The sequence below is a fragment of the Leptidea sinapis genome, chromosome 41, assembly GCF_905404315.1.
Source record: "Leptidea sinapis chromosome 41, ilLepSina1.1, whole genome shotgun sequence".
NCBI lineage: Eukaryota > Metazoa > Arthropoda > Insecta > Lepidoptera > Pieridae > Leptidea > Leptidea sinapis.
In genome coordinates, this window is record NC_066305.1 from 5,687,752 (window position 1) to 5,704,154 (window position 16,403).

Genomic DNA, 16,403 nt, shown 5'->3' on the forward strand with positions numbered 1-16,403 from the left:
CAACACTCACCGGTAAGCTCGGTTGAACATTCAGTTTGTTAGTTGCTTTCCAAAATTTTGAAAAATCCTTAGCTTTTCTGTGAGAAGCGATTATGTCCATTCTTAGCCTGTCTTGGTGATTCTGACACCACCTTAACCTACTTTAAAAAATTTTTCGAGAATAGCACATCTCATCCCAAGTTCTTCCAGATCTAGGTTTCCTATGTAACAACCAGGTTTGATACTTCGATCGAGCTTCAAGGTGAGCATCCCGCACGTGCTTATTCCACCCCACCACACGATCTTTTTTGCGTGTATTACGATCACCATATGTTACAGTGGCGGCGACGGAAAGGATGCCAACTACATCTTCATACAAACTGTCTAGTGCCTGCTTGTGTGTCGGGTCAGCACATATTTTTCCCGCACACGATACAAAAAGCTCGGGAAAACATATACTCCTGAACCCACTGTTGCATCCCTCATGATACCTATTGATCTGTTCATCCGTTCGATGACCCCATATTATTTTATTTGGAACGTTGTCATCTACAAATATTTTTGTGACGACTAAATTGAGATCACACTCTATGATAAGTGGCAGATGATCCGACCAATAGACATCATGACCAATGGTTACCTTAGTAACAGTACGCCGAGCAGATTGTGTCACTATACAGTGATCCAGCCAGCGCAGGCTACCGTTAATATCACTCCTATAGGTAACTGTATCTGAATTTATACCTAAAACATCAGTGTCTGTACATATCCATGTCTGGTCTGAACAAAACTACAAAGCTCATTCCAAAAAGGCTGGTTTGGGTGAGAATTGAAGTCACCTAACATGTAAACTGATTCCACATCGTTATTTTCAATTACCGCCTTCATTTCACTTCGACAGTTTGTAAATTCAACTACATTTTCAGTCGAGTCCGTTGGCATATAAATACTAAAAATAATAATAGCTTCCTAATTTTTTAACATGGCTTTTACAGCGCATAATCTAGAGCTATCACATTCTAACATCGTTACTGACTTAAAGATGCCCCTCCGGTACAGGATAGCTACACCCCCGTACGGCCTATTAAGATTCCATCGAAAGGATCTATAGCAGACTTCCCAATGTATTCAAAATCCTTGCTTACAGTGCCAAGCATAGGCAGGTCACACGGGAGGAGCCACGTCTCCTGCACAGCCACGCCATCAGCAAACAAACAAATTTCTCGGACACCATCCACAGATCGTTTAAACGATTTGCAGTTAAAACTCACCAATTTACAGGCTTGTTTATCCATTTTAACGAGTTACCTTAATTAAGTTTATTTACTTTAACTTTAGAAAGGTTATTTCTCGACTCAGAGCTTTGTATTTCTACTTTATAAACTACAAATCGTCTAAAACAAATACCTTCGGGCCAAATTGCAATATTTAAAAATATATGTAATTTGTTCCTAGAAACATAAAGTTTAAATGAGTTGTAATCCCTCTCCCTCTTACAACTCATTTTCTCTAATTATCACCATCTCACTTGTTTTTTTTGTTCAGAATGTACTCCGCAATGTCTCACTAGTTGTCTTCACTAGTTGATTTACAAACATTAGATATGTACAGTGGAACTTTACTAACAGACGCAGCACTAAACTTTAAATCACAACTAGCACGCCCTGTCTCACTAACAAATCTATTCCTCAACACAGGTTTCTTCCTTTGTACTGTTTTCCATCCATCATCCGAATTACCTACTTCATGTTTACTTTCCGTATTACAAGTGCCCGTCGCACTCGCACGTAATACGTCAGCCATCGTGCGTTCTCGTATATTTTCGCTAGTGCTCGCCGCAGCAGCGTTCGATGCGGACGCGCCTTTCACTTGCGATAGAAGTGTCACTTTATTGCTTGGCTCGAGGCTCGGCTGTGTGACGGTGACAGCGCATTCGTCTACTATCTCCGTCCTGTCTACACGACCTTGACATTGTGTATCTATTACATCAGCTGTTATTCCTCGGGGTGACAAAGATATGTTTTCGTACTCCTCGCTCTCGTTGTACTTACCCGAGTTCAATGACCCGCTGTCGATAGGTTGCAATCTCATCGGTCCGCTATTTGTATAACTATTTATTTCAATGAATGCTATGTTTTCTGTTTATTGTGTCAATCGGTTTGTCATGCAATTCTAAGATTTCTCGGAGTTGTTTTTGTGTGACATATTCATCTTTAATTTCTCGTAGATCCTCCCGAAGTAGATTTATATCTCCCAATAGTCGCGTAACGTCCACATGGTCCACATGTAACCGGCGGCAATCTATGCAGTTCTCTCGCAACAAATATTGGAACTTTTTCGGGATCCGAGGCATCCATATATTTTAAAAGGTCAATAATGTCTTCTAAATCTTTTTTTTGATTTCTCTTCGTTTTTCCGTACCTTCAATCGCTTTACAGGCACCGCGTCGAACAACAACTTTTTTGACGTTAGAATTTCCTCTGGCGAAAAAGCTGTATTACACATTCTTATGAGGGTTTCCTCATCCATCACCTTCAGTTTAATGACAATATGGCATATGAAATCACTATATGGCATGAAACACATTTTACAATCTTGGAGGCTATTATTAGACGCCACGCGGACTATCAGTGACCTCTCGCGAGCGCGATCAACTGATGACTGCTATATTGATTATAATATATAGCCACATTAGCTAGAATGTGGGCTGGCTTGAAGTATTGTAATGCTCGATAGAGCATCGTGGGCTGGGCTTCATAGATATATGACGCCCAGTTTCTTCGAAGCCAATTTGGCTTTGCTCTCCAGATGGCCGCGGAATAGGTAATCTCTCGAGATTTCGAGACCCAGAATTCCGATACTAGGCGAGGCTGTAAGGGAAGTATTGTCGAAGAGCAGTGATACGACAAATGGGGTTTCTTTGTGGTAAATGTGCAAACTTGAATTTTCTGGGGGTTAAATTGGACAAAGTTCAATTTACCCCATTCCACGACCTTCTCAACAGAGGACTCGATAGAAGAAACAAGTTTTTCCCGGCACTGGTCGATGATTGAGAGATACAGAGAGAGACCTGCATGGCCCGTGTATACGGAATCGCCCGTGCTGTTGTCTGCATAGCAATGTATGCTGGAGGTGTCTAACATATCATTGATATGCAGAAGAAACAGTGTGGGACATAGCACACAGCCTTGGAACATTTCAGCGTTCACGGGCTTAGGATTCGACTTGTATGCTGCGCCCAGTGAGGAAGCTGAAGGTCCTCTTGCATGAGCTCTCGGGAAGTACAAATGATGGAAGTTTTGCAAGAAGGGCCTTGTTGCCATACACGATCAAAGGCCTTCGCTATATCCAACGCATCCTATCCCAATCTGCTGAATTGTAGTGCCAAACGCGGCGAGTCGCTGGTGGTCTGCGACGTTGGCGTTGGATAGGCACTACACTCCTGACCAGGTAATGGCCGGACGTTCCGAGAGGGGCGTCGACAGAGACCTGGCAACTATCGGAATGTGTAGTCAGCAGAAGATCCAATAAGGACGGCATGTGGCTATCCACATCCGTGAGCCGCGTTGGCGACTCAACCAATTGGGACAGACCATACGCTAATGTAAAATTATGCACAGATCGCTCTGCGTAGTCTGTGGTACTAGATCCAAGCCATTCGGCACTGTGCCCGTTGAAATATATTCTCAGGTATAACTTTATAACAAGCTTATTTGTAAGGCCGTATGTTTATAAAACAATTGCTAAAGATCATTTACAAATTTATGATCATTTTATATTGACATAGGAAATGTTATAAGTTTATTTTCGAGAAAAAGTGATAATATTAATTATTTACACTAACATTCACTACATCATCAAAATATATTTCAAAGGTATCAGAAACACCACAAAGGCAATAACAGATGTAAAGAATATTGCCACGAAACTGACGAAAGGCATTGAAAAATTGTAAAGGCTGAAATAAATGTACAGTTAGTATTAATAGAAGTTCTATAGAACTGAAACAATTAAAAAAAAATCTAGATTACGATAATATTATCTTTGCAATAATTAAATTTTATGTAGGTTGTGGAATACGGAATGTTGTTAAAATATTGCAAAGCAAGAGTAGTATGGAAATTTATTCTACGTTTCTTCTCTCTTTGAATGCCACTTGATCCAGAAGCGGTAGTGTTTAATTGACTGATGCTAAAAGTACTCTAAAGGAAATAATTTTTTTTTTGTTTTAAGAACTTTATTTCTCAGAAGAATATTACAATATTCACTTATAGAGAAAATATATTCTAATTACTATATAATATAATATGCGAGCCGTGAGAATATAACAATATCTAAAATATAAAAAGGCAAAAGGCATTTATTTTCTCAAAATTGATTCCTTTAGAATTCTTTTTGATGTCATTTCTTATACTACTAGATACTACTACCGCTTCGGAAACAAATGGCGTTCTGAGAGAGAAGAAGCGGCGCAAGAAACTCTCCCAGCATTCTTTTTTTTGCGCTCTTTTCAATAAAAATATACAATATTGTACAGTTGCTATAAAATAATCACAATCTAGTCCCAGGCTGTCCGATCATTTAGATATTCAGCAGTGGAGTAATAGGATTTACGACAGAGCCATTTTTTTATAAAACATTTAAATTTATTTATAGATAATGCCTGAACAGTGGCTGGGACTTTATTGTAGAAGTGTATACATTTACCCTTAAAGCTATTATGTATCTTATGAAGCCTACTAGAATTAGTTACAAGCAATCCCTTATTTCTAGTGTTATAATAATGAAAATCACTATTAAGAGCAAAAAGGTGACGATTTTTGTGAACATATATTAAATTTTCATAAATGTACTGACAATAAACAGTCATAATATTTATTTCTTTAAATTTTTCTTTGAGAGACTGTCTATAACCAAGCTGATATATAGCACGAACAGCTCTCTTTTGCAGAGCAAACACTATATCAATGTCAGCAGCATGACCCCATAGTAATATACCGTACGTCATGATGCTGTGAAAATAACTAAAGTACACTAATCTAGCGGTCGCAACATTCGTGTACTCTCTAATCTTTCTAACTGCATATGCCGCAGAGCTGAGTCTATCTGCTAGATGGGCAATATGTGGACCCCACTGAAGCTTTTTATCTAACGTGATACCCAAGAAGACCGTAGTGTCCACAAGTTTCAATCTCTGGTCATTTATAAGTACGTTGGTTTGTACCTCCGCTGTGTTTGGTGTAATGAACCGTAAACACTTTGTTTTTTTACTGTTTAAGTGCAGATTATTCGTCTCAAACCAACGCACTATCTTTGAGAGTGCATTGCTTACCTCGTCATCAATATCCGCACGTCGCTTCACTTTAAAAATAAGTGAAGTATCATCAGCAAACAATACAATCTCATGGCTATCATCTACCACAGACGGTAGATCGTTAATATATATAAGAAACAAGAAAGGACCGAGAATAGAACCCTGTGGAACACCTATTCGCACAGGTTTACCCGAAGACCGTTTGCCATTTACATCGACTATCTGAACTCTTTCGCTTAAATATGATTTTAACAGATTTAGGGCTCTATTTTTCACTCCATAATGCTTTAGTTTTAGGAGTAAAGTTTCATGGTGGACACAGTCAAATGCTTTTGACAAATCACAAAAAATGCCCAATGCATCCTGTGACTCTTCCCAGGCGTCAAATATGTGCTCAATGAGTCTAGTACCCGCATTAATTGTTGATAAACCCCTAGTGAAACCAAACTGATTTTTGTTCATTAATTTACAAAAATGCATTTGTAGCTGTTGAAGCAAAAGTTTTTCAAAAATTTTACTAAAAACAGGCAGCACTGAAATAGGTCTGAAATTAGCAGGGTCAAAAGAACTGCCCGATTTAAACAAAGGTATAACTTTGCTGTATTTCATGAGGTCAGGGAACACACCCTCATCTATGCATTCATTAAATATTATTGCTAATTCAGGTGCTATAATGTCAAGTATGTATTTAACAATATTAGTCGAATGGCCCCATAGGTCTTTTGTATTTTTTAGGTTAATTAATTTGAAGATTTTTATTATATCGCTACCTGTAACATACTTAAATTTCAAGTCAGTAGAAGATACTGGTACGTGTAATTTAAGCATATCATATGCTGCTTTTGGCGAAGAGTTAAGGTATTTGGTCGTGACAATCGGGATTTCGGAGAAGTATTTATCAAATTCATTTGCAATTTCTATTTCCGAATTTATAACGCGATTATTAATATTTAAACAGATAGAGGTGTTACGGCAATTCGATCTACCAGTTTCATTGTTAATTACACTCCAAGTCGCTTTTACTTTATTATTACTGTTTTTAATTTTATCTGCAATGAAACGTGTTTTCGCTTCATGACAAACTATTTTAAAGAGCTTGGAGTATTTTTTTACATATATTTTAAATTCTTCACTATTATTGTAATGTTTCTCATAATAAAGGTCATATAAGCGTTTACGACTTTTGTGGATACCCATTGTTGCCCAATCATTAAAACTATGTTTGTTGTTTACTGTCACCGTTACTGGAGTAAAAATCCTGTCAAATTCCTCACAGAAGGAATTGAAGACTAAGTTATAGTGAAAATTAGCAGTTTCACCACAGTGTAAAAATGGTATCGTATTTACCAAATTATTTCTAAACCTCTCAAGACGGCTACCCGTAACTGGTATAATCGTCACCTTTTTTGGTCTGACATTGTCCAATCTTGTATTTACTTTTATAAGTTGCCCACTATGGTCGGACTGAAGATTATTAATTATGAGTTTACTAGTAATAGTAACATCTGTAAAAATATTATCTAAACAGGTTGCTGTTGTAGAAGTGATTCTAGTAGGTTCCCAAAATACATTGAACAAATTAAAACTTTGAAATAAATTTTTAAGGCTAGTACAATTGGCCGAAGGTTCAAGCAAGTTTATATTAAAATCTCCACACACTATAATTGACTTGCTAGTTTTGCTAAATTTTGATAGTACCTCCTCCATTCTATGTTGATATCGATTATTTAACTATAAATATTAACAGAGTAAGTAAAGTGGAAAAAAAAAACAGTAAACACACACAATAACAGTAATATATCGATTATTTTTTTTTCTTCTTTAACTATAAATATTAACAGAGTAAGTAAAGTGGAAAAAAAAAAACAGTAAACACACACTAGATGAAACACTTAAAAAGAAATAACTATACAAATTATAATCTAAAGAACATTCATAAATAAGTTACCTACACTACACTAATGAATATCAACTAAAGACACAATTCTGAATACAATAATACAAGAACTTTAGTGAATTACGCGATCGAGCGGCGCGATGCGCATGCGCAGACCGTCATTCGCAATTTGTAAATATTATAAAGCTTTGACTACACTGCAGCAACAATTATTCATCTACTTATTTTTAAACTGTAACAATTTTTTATTTATTTTTTTAAATATTATATTTTTAAATGTTTTCTTTTAATATTTTTTTAAAAGTATTTAAGCTTTTGATTTCTTTAATGTCTTTGGGGAGGCTGTTGTAAAGTTTCGCCCCTTCAAACATGATATTCTTTTTTCCGTAATTAGTTCTAGGTGTTTTTATATAAATATTATTTGCTTGTCGAGTTATCCTTTTTTGTATTTGGAATGTTTTTGTAAATGTCACTTGGGAATGTATCTCTTTAGATAGAATTTTCCTAATAAGAACGCACGTTTTATACTTATAGAGTTGAGAAATATTCATGATTTCGGTATCTTGGTAAATTTTTGCGGATGGTGTTAAGAAATTATATCGGAACAGTGATTTAATAATTTTATTTTGTGCAATCTGTAGCGGTTGTAAATTAGTCTTTGACGCAGTTCCCCAAACTTCAATTAAATAATCTAAGTGAGACTTGACCATAGAATTATAAATAGTGAATTGCACTTGCCTTGGGAAGCATCGTGCAATGCTACGTACTGCACCAGTAAGTGATGTTAACTTTTTACGGATATATTCTATATGCGGTTTCCATGTGAGTTTGCTATCAAGTATCAGACCGAGATATTTTTCTTTATTTATTTTGTTTATTATTTCACCATTGATGGTTAAGTTATTATGGCTTCCAATTTTTTTGTTTTTTGCTGTGAATAATATGTAGTTTGTTTTAGATGTATTTAAAGTAAGTAAATTACCTTGTAGCCAGGTGTGTAGTAGATCCAAATCATGTTGTGCTTGTTCTATTATTGTTGTTATAGTATTTCCAAAGTAAAATAGACTTGTATCATCAGCATACAGCGTGATATCTCCATTTAGGCCGATTTTATGTATGTCATTTATATAGACTAGAAATAATAATGGGCCGAGAATAGAGCCCTGAGGAACGCCACATGTGATGAGTTGGGGTAAACTCTCAACTCTATTAATTTTAACTATTCTATATCGGTTTGTCAGATATGATTTGAACATTTTAAATGCAGAACCAGAAACACCAATGTTTTTTAATTTTGTTAGCATGATTTCGTGGCTTACTGTGTCAAATGCTTTTTTTAAGTAAATGAATATTCCTAATGATATTTTCTTTTGATCAATGCCAAGTTTAATTTTTGTTACTAAGTCAATTGTTGCTGCAAGAGTATTAGAATTACAACGAAATCCATATTGTTTTTTGAAAAGAAAATTTGTAGATGTAAGAAATCCATTGAGTCGATTATGTAATATTTTCTCAAATATTTTTGATAAGATAGGAAGCACAGATATTGGACGGTAATTACTGGGATCCATTTTATCACCGGACTTGTAAATAGGAATCACTTTTGCTATTTTAAGGGAATCTGGAAATTTCCCTTCATTTAAGCATCTATTGATGCAGTGAGTTAGTTTTTCAGCTATAACGTCTTTGACACATTTAATCACTTTTGTACTCATGCCATCTATGCCAGTGCTAGTGTTTGTACCAAGGTTGTCAATAATTTTGACTACTTCTTCTGTAGTGGCAGGATTCAGATAAGATAGTCTAATTTTATATTCTTGTGCATTGTTTAAGAAAATCATAGGTTCTTTACATTGTTTAGAGTTTAGAATTTTATTGGCAAGTTCAATGCCTATATTAGAGAAAAATAAATTAAAGCATTCACATATTTCTTTTGATTCATTGATTTGACCTGAAGATGTGTTAATCACATTTTAAAGGAATATATTTTTGAATCTTGTTATTAGCCAAACTATTTATCAGTTGCCACATTTTCATGGAGTTTTTCTCACACTTCTTAAAAGCTTTTAAGTAATATTGACTTTTAGTTTGTTGAATATTTTTATGGACTAGACTCTTTTGCTGCACAAACTCTCTCTTAAGGTTCTCATCTTGTGGTGCTTGCTTTAGAGAATGCCTCAGGAAATTCCTTTTGTTTATTGACTCGATCAGTTTTCTGTTGATCCAATCTTTGCTCAGGGGATTCATGACTTTGGTCTTTATTTGTTTGTTTTCAGTAATAGCTTGCAACATGGTTTCCAATAAAGAATATTCATTACTTAAGTTGGTAGTGATATTGGTCTTAACAGTTTTGTATAAGTTAGTAAAATCAATTGCTTCGTACTTTGTCCGTGAAGGCCGCTCAGGTGTGATTCTTTTTACCTCTAAATATATCTGCTTATGATCTGACATAGAGCTTTCTATGAGAGCCATATGGAAGGTGTTTTCTTTAAGGCTTGTACATACGTGATCTAGTATAGTCTTGGAAGTTTTCGTAATTCGGGTACTGTGCTCTTTATCTGTTTTGTTAAGTATCCTCAAGGCATTCTCTTTTAGGACATGCTTATACTCTTTGATCATTTTTTCTTTGCTGAGCAAGTCTAAATTAAAATCTCCGAAAACAATGATACGTTTTTTTTGGATAAATGGCTTGCGTATGTCTCTAGAAATTTTTGCACGTTTGATGCTGGTTGCTTATAAATAGCTCCTATGTCCATTGATAGTTTTTCTAGATGTATCCATTGGTAATGATTGGCATCTTCACACTGGCTATCCAAAAATTCATGTTTAAGATTTTTGTGGACATATATTGAAACTCCACCACCTCTTGACGATGTCCTGTAATTATAATGATGGGTGTAATTTGGTAGACTTAATCTTACTGCTTCATTCTCATCTTTAATCCATGTTTCTGTCAACACTATGATATGTACATTTGTTTTAAATGTTTCTATAATGCATCGTAACTCATCAAGTTTGCCGGGTTTCGCAATACTTCGAATATTAACATAAAGAAACGATATTGATTTTGTTGTAGTTGTAATATCTTTATAGTTATTTGTTAGTTCATGTGTTATTTTAGTAGTACTATTTAATGTATTTTCTCTATAATTTAGTTTTTTGCCTTTTGTTCTATTATTTTCGGGGACCCTTTAATATACTTTATAATCAGGTTTTCTTCGCCTTTTTCTTGTCTATTTTTCAATTCTAATACAAGGTTTTTCATTTCTTTCTGTTGTTGTATAGTCTGGTCAGAGTAAATTCGAACACCATCTATTTTAATATTATTTTTATTACGCAATATAGCCATTGCTGTTTCTGATGTGGAAAAACATATTTTTAAAGGGCGTGCTTTAGTGGCATTATATTTTCCAAGCCTCTGTACTTTGACAGCTTTTGGGCAACCTGGGTATATGGTTTTTGTGATTTTTTCTATCTCCCGCCTATCATTTTCACGTCGTTCTTCAACATTTTCAAAATTTTTCTCAGGAATGCCTACTATAACAACATTTTTTTTCCTTTCATTGCGTTAATTAAGTTCGTACATTAAGTTATCATAAGTAGCTTGCGATGGAAATGTAGACGTTGATGATAAGTTAGTATTCATTTTAAGCTGGGCGAGGTCATTTTGGAGAGATTTAATGCTCCCTTTATTTATTGTTACAGTGTCTGATAACGCTACAATCTGTTCCTTAATATTTTTATTCTCAGCCATTAGTAAGTCCATTGTAGTGTTTACTTCTTGTAGTTTTTCTTTCATGGAAGATATATTCTCACTTATAGTGTTTATGGTTTCAGCCTGGTTTCTGCTGGATTCCAATAGTAGTTCCATGATATCGTTTTTAAATTGATCAAGTTGGTATGTAAAATCACTTTCTGGTGTTTTCCTTTTTCATGAGGAGACGCTGTCCGTGTCTGATTCCAATTCGCTAACGTTCGAGAGATCTGGTTGGGAATTACTGCTCCTTCCAGCTGATATATTTTTTGTCTTAGTTGACTTTTTAGCAGGAGAACGGATGATATTAATTTTTGTTATGTAATCTTAAAAGACAGATTGTAATAATATGTATCGTCGGTATGTACGCACCCTTATACTTCACCAAGAAAACAGGTTTCGACTTCGAGTCACGCGTGCGCAACACACAAAACTGAGTTAACACTTCGAGTAATTAAAAATGCACTGTTTGTGATTAGTAGTTAGGTTTAAAGTTGGAAATAAGTAAAAAATAAATCTATGACTATATCGTTAAACACGTCCGTCCGCTCCGCTTGTTCGGCTCGATGTCATCAATTTTGGGAGAATAAATGAAAATAAAGAGCAAAATAGGCTCATCAACATTAAGTCACGGTTAAATCGTCGACTTGGCGATTCACAGGGGGTGAAGCAGAGGCGTTCGGGCGGCATCGCGCGGGGCCTACCGCTCGGCCGCGACGTACGCACTGGGTCTTGGGTCGTTGACCTGACAGATAGTATTATAATTAATAAGGACGCGTTTAGAATCCGACAAAAATAAGATATTTTTCGGTAGAGTTTGTGATGAAATGAAACTAAATTCAACAAAACAAAAAATTGCCACAAACAGATTACTTCTTTATCTCTAATTAGCGGGAAAGTTTTGCTTCGAAATTTTGATATTTTATGTCGTAAAAACGATTATCCGTTACCTCTTCACACAAAATTGACGAAATGGGGGTTCATTCAAGATCAGTTTTCTGCTACTACTTATTTTGTCTCTTAAAAAATTACGTTATATTCACTTCCGCCCGAACCTCTTAAGTGACAGTACATATACGGTATTTTAGTTTGTTTGTTTTTCGAGAAAGTTGCAAATTAAGTATAATCTATTTAAATAACTAGCTATCTTCTTTAATATTCAGTTTGAAATTAGAAATAAGTTTTAATTGCCACCGATCAGTGAAAAACCACTCACCAGTTACTCACAACTATAAAGACGACATTCACCGGAACGTTCTTCTACGACGAGCTTTGAAAAGTGTGGCACTAAACAGAAACACTTCAAAATATAGCACAAAACGTACAATAACATTAAAGAACTGCACAAATTGGAACTTAATACCGATATCCACAAACAACCACGGTAAACTAAACCAAGTTTTTTCGTTGCAAATCAAATACTTTGTGCGACCACATAAACTTTGAACTCAAGTTACTTAGGTATATTGAAAAATGTCGAAATTAATCAGATCTCCTGTAAATCGAAATGTACAGCATACTTTGTAAGACTCTGACATAGCACAAACAAAAACTCATGAAACAGCGACACAGCGCAGCAGCAAGAGACGAAGAGGATCCCCTGATAAGTCATGCACGACGGAGGATATCAAGAATATACTGGCGGAATGGAAGAATAACGAAAATTCTCTACTTAATAAACTGGTAAATGACGTAGCCGAAATCAAACATCAAAATACTCAAATAAAAGAATCTAACAAAGAAATTGAAAAAGCATTAGAATTCTTGAATTGTCAGTATGAAGCTATGAGGAAGAAAATGGAATTATTAGAAAGTGAACGCAAAGAGCATATTTCACAAATCGAAATTCTTGAACAAAAAGTAGAAGAATTAAACCGTACACTGAAATCATCATCTATCGAAATAAGAAATATGCCTTCTATGAAAAACTATGAAAATAAGGATGAGCTGTCCAGTATCGTAGTTAAAACATGTAAGGCTCTAAATGTTGATATAGAGAAACGAGAACTAAAAGATATATACGTAATACGTGGCAAGGGAGGTAACAATACCAATGTGACTGAATTCACATCTAATATACTAAAACATAATTTCATCAAAGGTGTAACAACACCCCAACTCTCGCTTGAATACTTCTGTTATAGGACTAGACGGTGATAAAAAACCTATCTATATATCTGAGGCACTTACTTACAAAGCACGAAGACTATTCTATCTAGCGCGTGACTTAGCCAAAACAGAAGAATTTAAGTACTGTTGGGTAAGTATCGGTAAAATATTTTTGAGGAAATCTGATCAATCGCATCACATGGAAATCAAAAACGAATTTCAGTTAATCAGTCTCGGAAGCAAAAAGTGACTAGATTCTATTTTGTTGAATACAAATAATTTTCCATTATTTCTGTATAAGTTGTGCATATACTCATATTTATTGTATTTCTCTCAAGGTAAAAAACTGTTAGTAAAAACACCAAGTAATATAAAAATAGAGCAGGAACTGGGTAACAATACACTTAGGGACATAATATATAATTTCAAACCCTTTCCGATAGGATTTCAAAAGTCATGTTTAATCAAATATAAAATTCAATGTCGCAAATAATATAACTCTAGCTAATGACATGGATCAAATATCTGCCGGGGGCGCATATGAATGTCGTCCTGAAATATGTAAAGAATTGCTAATATCCCCGAATGATACCTCAAACCTTAAAATCCTTACACAGAACATAAGAAGTATCTCTCGTAATTTTTCAGAATTACTAGTATTACTAACAAGAATTGATGTGAACTTTGATATTTACATATTAACAGAGTCCTGGAATTCTAAAACAATTTATTTCCCTCTATGGTAGGATATAATACCTACTATACAGAGAACAATACCAATCAAAACGATGGGATCGTTGTTTATGTTAGGCAAGGCTTAAATTATGTAGTAAAAGAACACATACTAAGTGATGCAACTTGCATATTAATTGAGGTCAATACAGATACAGTAGTTATTGGCCTCTACCGTTCACCTTCTTTTAAAAACACAAGCAATTTTGTGAATTCACTTGACAATTTACTTGATACTTATAAAACGCACAAAACTATTGCTATATTGGGAGATATAAACATTGATGTAAGAAATGACATTGATTGTAATTCTGCTGATTATCTAAACTTATTGGCAAGTCACGGATCATGGCTGGTCACAACTATCCTACCAGAGGTAAAAATTATTTAGACCACGCTATGATAAAAGCGAAATTACCATCCACGACCCTTGTTATAACACCATCGATTACAGACCACTCAGCGGTCATTATTAAGATAAGTTTAAATTCTAAAAATACGCAAAATACCAAGATATTAAAAAACAAAATAAGATATGATTTGATCGCTAAAGAAATTGAGAAAATAGACTTTAAGCCTTTCATCAACTCAAATGATCCCAATTGGTGTTCTAAAGAAATAGTTGATACTTTAACTAAAACTATCTCAAAATATACAACCACAACATTAATTCCCAAGAAGTATCACTGTATCAAGCCTTGGATTACTCCTGGTCACATACGTTGTATCAGAACCCGTGACAAAATGCATACAAAGTACTTACAAGCGATACAAAAACCACTGTAACGATTTATTAAAAAGATTAAAAAGAACATATGAACAAAATTAATTAAAAAAACACGCTAAAAATCATAAACACACATGGACACTAATAAGAAAATTCACAAACACAACTAACAAAAAAGAATTACAACAGGTTCTCCTGAGGATTGACACTAAGCCTGAAAACGCAGTTGAGAAAGTTAATAACTATTTTGCTGGTATTGGTAAGGACCTAGCAGACAAAATTCCTCACGTTCAATGTCCCGTAGATTTAAATTGTTCTAATAAAAAACCAATGACGCCATCAAACTCAATGGTGATGTTGAAAACAACAGAAAAAGAAATAGAAAACTTAATAACGAACCTTAAAAATGACTCTGCTGTTGGATGGGACAATATATCACCAAAAATAATAAAATTGAGCAGACACATCCTTGTTCCACTTTTAACACACATCTTTAATTTATGTATTGAAACGAGTACTTTTCCACAGGTTTTCAAACTCTCCATAATTCTACCCATATATAAATCAGGAGAAAAATCATGTGCCAATAGCTATCGCCCTATTTCAATTTTACCGACTATTTCCAAATTATTTGAAAAAATTATGAGTAAAAGACTTATGTCTTATGACTTACTTATTATGTCCTTTCTAGATAAAGAAATTATCTTATCTAAGCATCAGTATGGCTTTAGGGTAGAAAGATCAACAGGGGATGCAGTTTCGGATCTATCAGAATTTGTGGAAGCCCGTCTTGATGCTAAAGAAAAATGCGTGGGCGTTTTTCTTGACCTTGCGAAAGCCTTTGACACCGTTTCTATACCACTTCTTTTAGACAAAATGGAGGCAATTGGAATAAGAGGAAAGGTCCATTCACTTTTTAAGGATCACCTTACAAACAGAAAGCAAAGTGTAAAAATAGGTGATTATGTAAGCTCTTTTCATCCAGTAACTCACGGTGTACCTCAGGGCAGTGTGCTCGGTCCTGCTTTGTTTCTGATTTATGTGAACAACCTTTGTCATCTTAATCCAATTAACTGCAAAACATTTATGTATGCCGATGATACGGCCTTAATTTTTCATGCCGATTCTTGGGCAGATGTCAAAACCAAGGTTGAAATAGGACTTCGAAAAACTTTTCAATGGCTTCAACAGAATTTGTTAACTCTAAACATTCTTAAAACAAAATATATCACCTTTGGCATTACTACAAGACAAATTCCCTCAGACGAAAATTTTTCCGTACAAGTTAATAATTGTAAGAAAGTCTTGACTCAAAATAAAGGATGCTCTTGTGTTTACCTTAATGAAACGAAAATAATTAAATACCTAGGAGTTCTAATAGATGCGACTCTATAATGGAAACCGTAAATTGATCTACTGTCAGAAAGGACTAGAAAACTTATTTTTGTATTTAAAACCTTACGTCAGATTGCTGATTTCACTCTTTTGAGAAATGTTTACTTTGCATTAGCACAATCCCTATTAACTTATTGTATTAAATCGTGGGGTGGCGCTAGAAAATCATGTCTTTTGAAGCTTGAACGGGCCCAACGTGCTCCATTAAAGGTTATTATTTGCAAACCCTTTCGGTATCCTACTTGTGAACTATACACTAAATGCGATGTCTTGTAATGTAAGACAATTGTTTATTAGGGCCACTATATTGGCACAGCACTCAAAACTTATATTTGTTCCAGAAGCAGTAACAAAACGACGTAAAGATAAAGTCTGTCCTACAAACACTTTTAAAACTTTTTTTATACGTAAATTTCAATGCTATCTTGGTCCCATGCTCTATAATAAATTAAACAAAATTATTAATATCTACTCTGAAAACAAATTTAACTGTAAA